The sequence below is a fragment of the Cibotium barometz genome, chromosome 36, assembly GCF_041138505.1.
Source record: "Cibotium barometz isolate CiBa-2024 chromosome 36, ASM4113850v1, whole genome shotgun sequence".
NCBI lineage: Eukaryota > Viridiplantae > Streptophyta > Polypodiopsida > Cyatheales > Cibotiaceae > Cibotium > Cibotium barometz.
This window is the reverse complement of record NC_141081.1, coordinates 48136048-48148197: the sequence shown is the minus strand read 5'-3', so window position 1 is coordinate 48148197 and position 12150 is coordinate 48136048.

Sequence of the window (12150 nt, the reverse complement as noted above, 5' to 3'; positions counted from 1 at the left end):
TCAATTGTAGATGATCTTGAATGGTAGAAAGAGCACATAGGCAAACAAGTGGACACACCCAAGAGTTAAGGATGACACTTGCCTACAACTGACCAATAAATTGAAGTAGTGCAAAGCAGATGCCGAAGAGGGCATGGCCACCCTCAAGAGGCAAGTTTTGGCAAAAGAAGAGGAGATGAAGGCCCTCAATAATAGGAAACCTTGCAAGCTAGACAGTAAGAAGAGGAGGCTAATGCTAAAGCCAAAAAGGCAGAAGCACTAGTGGAGAAGGTTTGCAAAAGTAAACTAGAAATGTCCGGGAGAGCAGAGCGGGCATTGCCATTGCCACGAAAAAGGTTTGGGAAACATGGGGAGAAAGACGTGATTGAAATTGCAGTTGGCTAATGGTTACATAGAAAGACTCATTGGTCTTTTAGAAAGAGTTGTAGTCACCTCATGTGGAGTTGAGTACGAACATACATTTGCAGTGGTAGATTTTGGGAAAAGCCCAAATTATGACATCATTCTAAGATGATTCAAGATTGGGGCTACTACTACATCTATCTACGGCAACAAGAGGCCATTACACGCAAATTTGGCAAATTACTCCTATCGGGACGTGGCTAGAACTCCTGTAGAAGACCGCTGAATGCTTAGAAATATTATAAGCAAACTCCAAATGGGGTAGATATTCCTCCTAGCTGATTTCTTTTTACTCACATACGCTTGAAGCATGTCATGCGAAGCATGTCATGAGAATATATTTTAAGTCCTCTTTAAGAATATTATTTTCCCCTCTTGAGTAATTTGGAGACGCCTAGGTTAGTCTTGCATCATGCCGGCTAGGTTAATATCGTGGGTGACACCACTATAAATATTAATACGTGCAGTATATTTTGAGTCTACCACCACTAAGGCAAAATCCTCAGTTCCATCTTGGATAAGCTCTCACAAAAAAGAGATATGGATGTGCGGAGCTTCAAAAGGAGAAGGCTCTGTAAATGGACCTGATGAGACGACAAGAGACTTGAAGGTGGCCAATTGCTCCTACTGGTGCTAGACAACTTGTCAACTTCAAGAATATGTCTTGTAGGGCTAGCTGACTACAAAAGTTGGTGACAGAGGGCTTGGTTTCCTTGGAAGGCAGTTGGTGATTGCTTTGGCCCTGGCTGGTGACCAAGGGTTGGCTTTCTTTCATCACATCCATCCATCCATTCTTTCCAATCTATCTGATTTGCATCACATATCATCAAATCTATTTATCTTTCATTCTCGTCACTCTTATTCTCATCGCATCCATCCATCCATTCAATCCTATCTATCTGATTTGCATCACATATCATCACATGTATTTACCTCTCATTCTCATCACTTCTATTCTCATCACATCCATCCATTCATTCTTTCCCATTTATGTGATTCGCATCCCATCTCATCACATCTATTTACCTCTTATTCTCATCACCTCTTATTCTCATCACTTCTATTCTCATCACATACATTCATCCATTCTTTTCCATCTATCTGATTCGCATCACATATCATCACATCTGTTTACCTTCTTTCATTCTCGTCACTCCTATTCTCATCACATCCATCCATCCATTCAATCCTATCTATCTGATTCGCATCACATATACGTTCACATTGAGCAGGAGCAGGAGCAGCGGCGAATGGATCATCAACGGCAGGAGCATCAGCAGGTGCAGCAGCAGCTTGTGCTTGTTTAAGTAATATATCATATATAAGTATATATATATGTAATTCAAAATTTAATAAACCAAAATAATTCGTTTAGAGTTTTCAAGTACCTGTCAACCGTATGGTCTCATGGCCATCTCAAACTTCGCGTCTGTAATACATCCCTCGGTTTTGAAGAGGGCCCACGTGTCACGTCTGCTATGCTGCGTCTTTATAGCATGGTCCCTTAGGGGTTGTCCAAGGCGGATAATCCCTCGGTTGATAAGGTCTTGGTGGTGGTCCTTGTGATCTAACCATTCCATTAGCAATGAACCATAGCGTATTGTGATCCATTTGATATGATCTTTCTGAATCAACATTAGAGCTACTGGCCATTGAAGTGTAAGGTTGTACTGGCTCTAGAATTGCTTCCATGCCTTCGTTATAGTAGTTCGTGTGACGGGCACTAATGCTCCATCATAAACCGCTTCGTCTGGTTGTACTAGCCTTATAGCTGCAGCACCTGGCAAAGGAGGTTGATTTCCCAAGACAAGTTGAGCCCTTTCTGCTCCTGGATGGTTTCCTGCTCTCTAGTATTGAGGTGCTCCACCCAAGTTTTGGTTCATGCCTTGCTCCCTCAGATACCGTATCCGATGGTAGCATTCATTTGTCTCGTGGTTTATCCACTTCTGTTCGAAGTCACACCACTTGTTCATTCTTGGAGCTGGTAGAGGTTGTGCTTCCGATTTCTGAGGGCATTGTGCGGTCGGATGATCACCTCCACAAATTCCACATCTTTCCGATCTTGAGTATCTGTGCTGCTCCATTGGTTTTTGTTGCGGTGGTCTAAACATTTGATTCATGCGTCTAATGACCATCTCCGCAATGGCATCTGCTTGTGCCGGTTGCGTTCTCTCAGTTGCAAAGCAGCGCTTCTTGAGCCTGAGGCTGCAGATCCATCGATGGCTTCATCGTCACCATAGTCACAGTTATCATCAAGGTCGATGGCATCGTGAATGCATACATTCAAGAACTTATGAGACTAGCATGAAGAGATTTACTTTGTAAACCCTCCAAGAAAATCGATACCAGTTTAAGCTGTGTTGGGAGCTCACTTACCGGACATCTAGAAATGTACTGGCGTAAGCGATTTGCGCAATCTCTGACTGTCTCTTTTTCAGCTTGTTTAAAATCTTGTATAAGCATGCTGACACTATGTTTGATGCCAGTCTTGGTGAATGCAGCTATGAAGCCTTCTTCTAAAGCTTTAAATGTTTCAAAAGCCTTAGGATCTAAGGTTTGGAACCAAGAGAGAGCTTTACCCTCCAAGGTTAATCCGAAACCTTCAACCAATACGTGAAGATCAATGACTTCTTCTGCTCTAGCCACCTGTCTGAATGATGCCAAGTGATCATGTGGATTACCTGAGCCGCTATATTTCTTAACCCACTTTTGGAAATGAGTTGGTTTCACTTTACTGCGAGTGGGTTCCCATGATGATCTACCTGGCCTAAACCCTGTAGACACCATTGGTGTGTGGTATGATACTGGTGGTCCTATTGGCACTCTACTTGCCGGATGACCACTCGTGGCATGTGCGTTATTCCCAAACCCACTGGTCTGTGTGAGGTAGGAGCTCTTGGAGCTACAAACCCCTCCGCAAAAGATACTCATGGTGGTAAGCTTGGTGTTGGATAAGGCATAGGAGCCATAGGATCACTAGGTGCTAGATAAGATATTGACGCATTAGGCACGGGATAAGGAGTTGGACTTGGCGTGTACCTTGGTACAGGCATAGGAGTTTTGACCGCCGATCTCCTTTGTTAATCATAGTCACTGGTATTCCCATGTCAGTGAACATCACTGCTTCATCTTCTAGCAGTAATCCCCATTCTTGGCCAAATTTGTCTAAAAAGACGGCCGACCTCGAAGGACCTACTGCTTCTTTGAAATACACATATAAGACCTTCTCGTCAGATAAGCTGTGAGAGGTAACGGGTTGTTGTGTACGTAGTAGAAATCAGTCCCCGAATCTTCCCTTTTGTACATGGCCTTGATTGGATCGTCTATAAAGACTTTTTTAGTCCATAGAGAATTAACCAATCGCAGTGGGTGGTACCTCGGTTCCAAAATGTGGATCGAGAGGCACTATGCTCCCCAACACATCTACAACGTGAGGATTCTCAACTACTAAGTACATTACTCCATCCCTTCCCATGTGACAGAGGTATGATCCTCTATCTTTACTGCAAAGCGATTCATCGCATCACGATAGATCTTTGCCCCGTAGGTATTTTCCAAAATGTGGATCGAGAGGCACTATGCTCCCCAACACATCTACAACGTGAGGATTCTCAACTACTAAGTACATTACTCCATCCCTTCCCATGTGACAGAGGTATGATCCTCTATCTTTACTGCAAAGCGATTCATCGCATCATGATAGATCTTTGCCCCGTAGGTATTTTCCATACAATATGTTATTTTATCGTCATACGTAAGCTACGTCCTCTATTGGTGCACTTACATTAGGCTGTGACCTAGCTGCGTTGAGGCTCTGCTCCTAACAACACTTCTTGCCGGATTACTAGACCTAATTACAGCTCGCGACTTCAGGTTCATAATAAAGACATCAATCAAAAAAATAAACCGAACCTGATACCTTGTGAGTGACCAAAGCTAAGTCCTGGTAGCTGCTATACTCCAATTGCTTAAGCCTGGAATCAATCAAATCTTTAAGCAGTATCTGGCTCCTTACTTGAGATATATGCTGAAACTTGGTGTATGAATTGTGAAATTACAGATGCTTGTGCTATGTAAGCAATCAGTTCAGCTGTGCATATGCAATATGGCATTCATTAGCAGTGCAGAACCTTGGCTGTTAACACAAAATCCGTGATACCTTGCAATCCAAAAGGTATTTTAAAGCGCCGTCTGGCTCATTGTGCTCCTTATCAATAGGCCTTCAAGACTAGATAATCAAAACCTAGCAGTATAGAGGACCACAAGAGACCGCAATCTCTTGTCTGATGAACAGTGACCTGTTTTGATCAACCAGGCATGTAGAGCACCTTCACTTGGGTCTAAAAAGTATGTTGACACTCAAAGATGGAATTAAGCATATCAGAACATAAGAATTGTGTCTGGCAATACGCTAAACTGATGATAACAGATGAATTAGAGCTCACATTCATGTACCCTCACTGTGATCTACAACCATAGGGCAACATACCCATGCAGAGAGATGTGTACAATATGTTGAACAACAAGAGATGCAGAGAGATGTGTACAGTATGTTGCAGGATAAAATTTCAGCAATGGAGTCCAGCTCTCTACCACATTTAAATCATGCTATTTTAAGCTGTTCTATCATTCCAAAATCACTTTCAACCTTTAAAAACACTCTGAAACAAGCAGATAACTCCAATTGAGCATTTTTATCGGTTTTAGGTACTAAAATGATGAGAACTAGTGATTCTGAGCTCAGGTTCAGGCTCCAGCATGGTCATTTGTGATCCTTAGACATAGGCCTACAAGTCTGGTTACTCATCCACTAGCAATATGTAGAGCAGCAAGAAATCGCGATCTCTTAGTAGCTGCTTCACAGTGGTATGTTTTGATGTGCCAGAGTTGTTGAGGATGATGATATTAGGCTTGTGAGAAGGTTGGACATACAAGTTTTTTGTCAAAAGTGCCTTCAAAAGTGCAAACCAGTTCTATTTGGAAGGTTTTCAGCAAGTAAATCCAACTTTTAAGTGGTCAAGTCATAACTCTTTGGTTTGAGAGCTTGGTATATAGTTATTTCAACTGTATATGATGCATGCAAGCGGTCAAAGTTGAATGTTCTTTGATGAGAATGCTGAATGATGCAAAAACCGCTGTTTCTTGATCTTTTTCAAGCATAACATGCACTTCTATTTGTTCAATGGAGCTCAAAACATGCACATAAGCTATTCACACATAGGTGCTCAGCATGGTATGTTCAACATGTACCTCTATGCACAGGACAAGAGATCGCGATCTCTTAGCTGATACACAGTGGCAGATTCTGATTTGACCAGCATGTAGAGGACACTTAGTAATATACAAAAAGTATGTTTCCCATGAAAAGTTGATCAAGCAAGCATATCAGAATTGAGTTTTTGTGTCTGTGATGATGGTGCCATATTGATGATTACAAGCAATTGAAAATTCACATGTGGTGTGTTACATGTCCAGCATGCATAATTCATATAGTACTACACATCCATGCATAAAAAATGTAGCTGTGTGCGATCGCGACCTCTTGTTGTAGGACAAAATTTCAGCAATCATCAAAAACTCTCTACCACAGCTTCGTCATGCAGAACTAGAGTGTTCTAGCATCCTGAAATGATTATGCCCCTTTTCAAGCTCATACAACAAGCATCGGATTCTATTCGAGCGCTTTTTTCCAAGTTATGGTCAAGCCAATTTTATGGTTTTCGCGCTATCTCGCGGGTTCGGTAGGACCTACCTAACCTACTCCTAATGCGGAAATAAAGGTGCAATGAATAAAATAACAAAGAATAGACAATACAGAAGAAAAAACGTCAGAAAGGGGTTTTCTAAAATCCTAATTTCTTATGGTTCAATGAAGCGGAACAATGCAACATCCCATATTGCACAATCTCACTACACACAACCTTCCTAATCCTATGAAGTCCTCGAGAGTCCCACCCCCTGGCTGCTTCAAGAGCCTTGCAGCCCCACTTCAACCTCTCACCTAATCTAACATAAACGGAGTGCTCTAAACGAATTTAGAGGAACCTTGACAGTGGTAAGACAAGTAGACTCGCTAATCTACGAACACCATCCCCGGCAACGGCGCCAATGTTAGCGGCTCGTCGCGACGGACGTCTGGAGCATAGCTTGCACTAACACACAATATGTCAAATGCAGGGGAGTGACCCGATTAGGGCATGGAGGTGTACACAATGCTTGTCAGGCACTATGGAGTCTAAGAGTAACAAAGTACAAGCACCAACATCACTTCTAAGCAAGATTCAACGCGTTAAGCTCACACATAGCATTCTTTCCTACGAGCATACACAAGCTATTTCAATGAGCAAACATTGTTAAATAGTCATGAAACTTGGTAAGCATACACACATTACACTAGGGAACATTGCTAAGACCTCAAATCCCATCTTCTCAATAACAAAGGTTTTTTACAATGTGGTATTTAAACATGGGCATTGGGTTGTGGGTTCAAAACTTGATACAAACTGGAAGCACTTGGCCCCATACTACTTAAAAATCATGGGAATTACAAGATATTTAATATAGGTAAGGCCCTAGGCTTTAAAAAATAGTTCCCGCATCTTCGTGGGTTTTCGTAATAATTCTCGTAGTTGCTCTTTTCCCGCAACCACTCCCGTAATTCCACAACATGTTTCTTATGAAAAATAAGGAGCGGTGTTAAGTTAAGTGAGAGTGTGATGTTGTATAGTAGAATGACTTCTATATAGTGTGTGTGTGATTGAGATAAAGCAAGTTTGTTGTTGTGAGTGGAAACTATTGTTAAGTTAAGTGAGAGTGTGATGTTGTATAGTAGAATGACTTCTATGTAGTGTGTGTGTGATTGAGATAAAGCAAGTTTGTTGTTGTGAGTGGAAACTATATTGTTAGATTTTTTAATATAGTTTTTTTTATGTATATCAATGTACGATTGTGAGAAGTTTCTATTAGTATCACTTTTTTAATATTATAATAATTCTTTAACAATTATGAAGGTTGCAGAGTGATTTGACCAATAAGTGTATGATGTTCCTGTCGTATATTCATTTTGTTGTAAATTACCCCATATGTGATCAATTTTTGTGTGGTTAATGGTTGTATTATTGTAGCATGTTGTTGAGATTATTGTTAGACATAAATTGTGTTAGTTTTCTAGTACTTGTTAAGGTCTACATTGAAATCCCCTACTAAAATTGTTATTTGATTGTTTGTATTGGATTTATTCAATATTTTCTACAATAAATGTAATAGTTTATCTATGTTTGAAGTAGGTAGATTGTAGATAGCTATCACATGTAGGTATTTGTTGTTTTTACATTCAAAAGTTGAATGTATGATTTCTATTCCATCATCACAGTGTGTTGTTTCATAATTATGGAGTTGGATATTTTTTATCAACATTGTGCTTCCATGGCTTTTGTAAATATTTATTGAATTTGAGAAATTTTGTATGAAATCATGTGAGGCCTCCGTGTGTATTTCTTGAATGCAAAGAATGTTGCTCATAAGTAATGTATTGGAGCCATTGATGTGTTTGTGATGTTTGGTTAGTGATCTTGATTTAAAGAGTGAATTATAATATCGTTGTTTTTTTTTGTAGCAATGTTGTTCTCAAAAATGTAATTTTTATTAGTCGTTATAAACGTGTCATTTCATTCTCGATCGCCTTGTCCACTTTAAATTTTTGCATAGTTAATGGTTCAAGAAGGTATAGATTTTTAGGAGATCTTATTCTAGATAGAGCTGTGTACGTCAGTCCGTGTGTTTTTATATATACTGGACTGAAGGTCAAAATTTCAATTGTTAATCCTTGTGATGAACGATGTATAGTTCTTGCGTTAGCTGCTTGAATTGGAAATTGTGTCCTTGTGAAACTATGTAATGAAATTTCGCCCATTTGGATCTCTTTTGTTATTTGGAATATTGGAGTCCAATGTTCTTGAATATTAGGTGTGTATAACTTCTTGAATTCTTCTCTATGTTTTAATCCTATGTTAGTGTCATGGAATGAAATCCATACATGTTTGGCATTGTAAATTGGCTCCTTCTAATATTCTGTCTGCACCATTTACTAATCCATCTCACTAATGTTTATATTTGTAGCACATAGCTCTACGATCATTCATATCTTTAATGTTATTTTGCTTGATAGGCCTGCTATTTTCTTAGCATCTATTGAGATTACAGTTGTTGGTGGTAGGGATGGTGAGAGTTTATCAATTGAATCTAGATCTATTTGTTTGATATGCATTTGTTTTAACAATTTGTTGTTGTAGTTTTGGCAATCTTTGTTCTTATAAAATAAATGAGGCAAAAACCCATTCTTTGGGATTGGCCTTGAGCATTTGTTATTTGTGTAAGAGATGTCTTCTGTTTGTTTGTTTTGTCGCATACGTTTCAAAATATTAATAAAATCTTGGCTTTTTTGGCGCATTGTTTCTTTTAACTCGTAACACGAAATCATTGTTGTTGGGATCTCTCGGGATGGAGATGCGTGTGTGTGAGTGCGGGAAGGAGGAGAGGAAGAAGAAGACACGGTGTTGGTGGAGCTCTCAGTAGTTCAATATGAACCACACTCCTTATTTTATCTATATTACCAAAGAATGATATCCGTTAGTGATGGGTTAGTGAACTGGTTACGGCCACGTGGCCTTTACCCCAAAATTCTGGCCGTAAGTGGCTTTGACTAGGGTTAGTCAGCTTCACCCTACACCCATCAACTCAATGCAATGTGCAAACCACTCTGTGGTCAAGCTCTTCGTGAGAGCATCTGCTGGGTTGTCATCTATATGAACCTTGATGAGTTCAATCCGTTTGTCTACCAAGACGTCTCGAATGAAGTGGAATCTCACTTCGATATGCTTTGTCTTAGCATGAAAAACCTAATTCTTTGCCAAAGCAATGGCACTCTGACTATCACAGTGTAACACTGGAATTTGCTGGATATCCAAGTCTCCCACTAGACATGCCAACCATATGGCTTCCTTGCTTGCGTCTGACATTGCAATGTATTCAGCTTCTGTAGTGGAAGAAGAAGTACAATCTTGAAGACACGACCTCCAAGAGATAGCTGCTCCAGCAAAAATAAACACATAGCCAGAAGTAGACCTTCTGTTGTCAACACAACCCGCATAATCCGCATCCGTGTATCCACAATAGATGCATTGCTATTTCCAAAGCGTAAGCACTTGCTTGATGTACCCTTCAAGTACCTGAGGATATGCTTCACTGCTTCCCAGTGTTTCTTGCCACGATCAGCCATGTAACACGACTGACTACTCCCACTACAAATGCAATATCTGGCCTTGTAGCTACCATTGCATATATGAGACTGCCCACTATACTGACGAATATGGCACTTTTGCCATTTCTGCTCTTTCAGCATCAGATTTAGGGAAATCATCTTTGTTAAGTTTCAAATATGATGGAACTGGGGTACTCATTGACTTCCCCCCTTGCATATTGAAACGCTGCAAAACCTTTTGAATGTAGGATTCTTGATACAATTCAAGAATGCCACGCTTTCTATCTCTCTTGATACGCATACCAAGGAAATGATGTGCTTCACCTAAATCTTTCATAGCAAAGCTATCACTTAACTTCTGCTTCAAATTGGCAATCTCAGAAAGGGATTTTCCGACAATTAACATGTCATCTACATATAAGATGAGAATCGTTAGTGAACCATCACTAATCTTCTGAGTGTACAAGCAGCGATCCTCTTGACTCCTCTTATACCCCTGAGACTTCATGAAAGCATCAAACTTTTGATACCATTGCCTCGAACCTTGCTTCAAGCCATACAGGGCTTTAATGAGTCTACACACCATGTTCTCATGACCCGGATGTTCAAAACCTTCGGGTTGTTTCATGTAAACATCCTCTGTGAGATCCCCGTGAAGAAAAGTTATCTTCACATCCATTTGGACAAGTTCCATGTCCTCCAAGGCTACTAAACCAAGAACAGCACGTAGAGTGGTCATCTTGACAACCGGTGAGAAGATTTCTTCAAAATCAACTCCCTTCTGCTGCTTGAAACCTTTAGTAACCAACCTTGCCTTGTACTTATTAGGCTTGGGATCACCAAATGTGTGTTTCAGCTTGTAGACCCATTTGCATGGTAAGGCATGTTTGCCCTCTGGCAATTCAACTAAGTCCCATGTTTTGTTCTTCATCATGTTTGAGTCGTATTCTGATTTCATAGCTTGCTCCCACTTAACACTATCATCCATGTTCATAGCTTCTTGGAAGCAAGTAGGTTCACCGCAGTCAGTCAGCATGATGTAATCAATCCCCGGCTGAAACCTATCAGGCGGATGTGAGACTCTAAAGGATCGTTTCAACGCTTGACTGCTACTCTTTGCTCTTTCTGGAGCGACGCTAGTGGAAGGAACATCACTAGCTCCCTAAGTTTGTGTTGTCTCAACATCTTCAAATGTGACGCGCCTATTTTTAACCTCTTTGGTAGTAGGCTGTTTATGCATTTGTGATTCATTGAAAATTACATCTGAACGAATTGTTTGATTCCGGATGCCAAAAATGGTATCCCATCTCTCCTTCTGCACCATAGCCAACAAAAATGCATTTGTGTGACTTTGGATGAAGCTTAGATCGAAGCTCCTTTGGCACATGTGCATATGCCTCACAACCGAAAACACGCAAATGATTGTAATGCGGTTCCTTGCCCGACCACAACTGTTCCGAAATCTGGAAATCCAATGGCATACTAGGAGATCTGTTGATAATGTGCACAGGTGTGTATACAGCTTCCATCCAAAATCCTAGACTGAGATTGGCCATAGAAAGGCAGTCAATTGCCTCTTAATTCCTCTCTTTGCACAAAAATCTGGAATTCTTTTGAGATGTACTCTCCACCGTTATCAGTCCTCAAGCTCTTCAGCTTCTCAACGAAAGCCAAGAATTTCTGGAAAGTAGAAAATACTTCATCCTTATGACGCAAAGGATAAACCCACACCTTCCTTGTGGAATCATCGATGAAAGTTACGAAGTAACTAGCTCCCCCTAGAGACTTGACTGGCATAGGACCACAAACGTCGCTATGAACAAGCTCTAATGGCTGTAATTGCTCTCTATCTGAAGCTTTATGCACACTGCTCTAGTCTGCTTGCCATAAACACAGTTTTCACAAACTGCAAAATCATCATTAGTTAAGATAGATAAGTAGCCAAAACGAGTGAGTACTTTCATTCCCTTTTGACTCATATGACCAAGCCGTTTATGCCACAACTCAGAAGTCGGCATCTCGGCTACGGTGATATAATCTTCTTTTACACTCGACACAAACATAGAGTACAAGCTTCCGTGTTTCTGACCCTTGAGAATCACAAGGTTTCCTTTCTTGATCACCCAAGAACCATTTCCAAAAGTTGTCGAGTAACCCAAGTTATCCAATTGACCAGCAGATATCAAACTTTTTGTAAGCTGGGAACATGTCTGACATCACGAAGCATGAATTCCGTGCCATTACGCATAACCAATTTTATGTCTCCAATACCCAAAAGGTCAAGCTCATATGCATCTCCAAGCTTAACAGTTCCACGAGTTTGCGCATAGGTAGAGAACCGATCTGCATGTGGTGGTTGCATCTCAGGCATCGCTGATGACTCGACCACATTGAGTTCCTTGATTTCAATACTGCTATTGCTATTTCCATTGCGCATCGTTATAGATGCCTTCAGACCTTTCCGTAATGGGCTCTATTTGCCTTTTCTG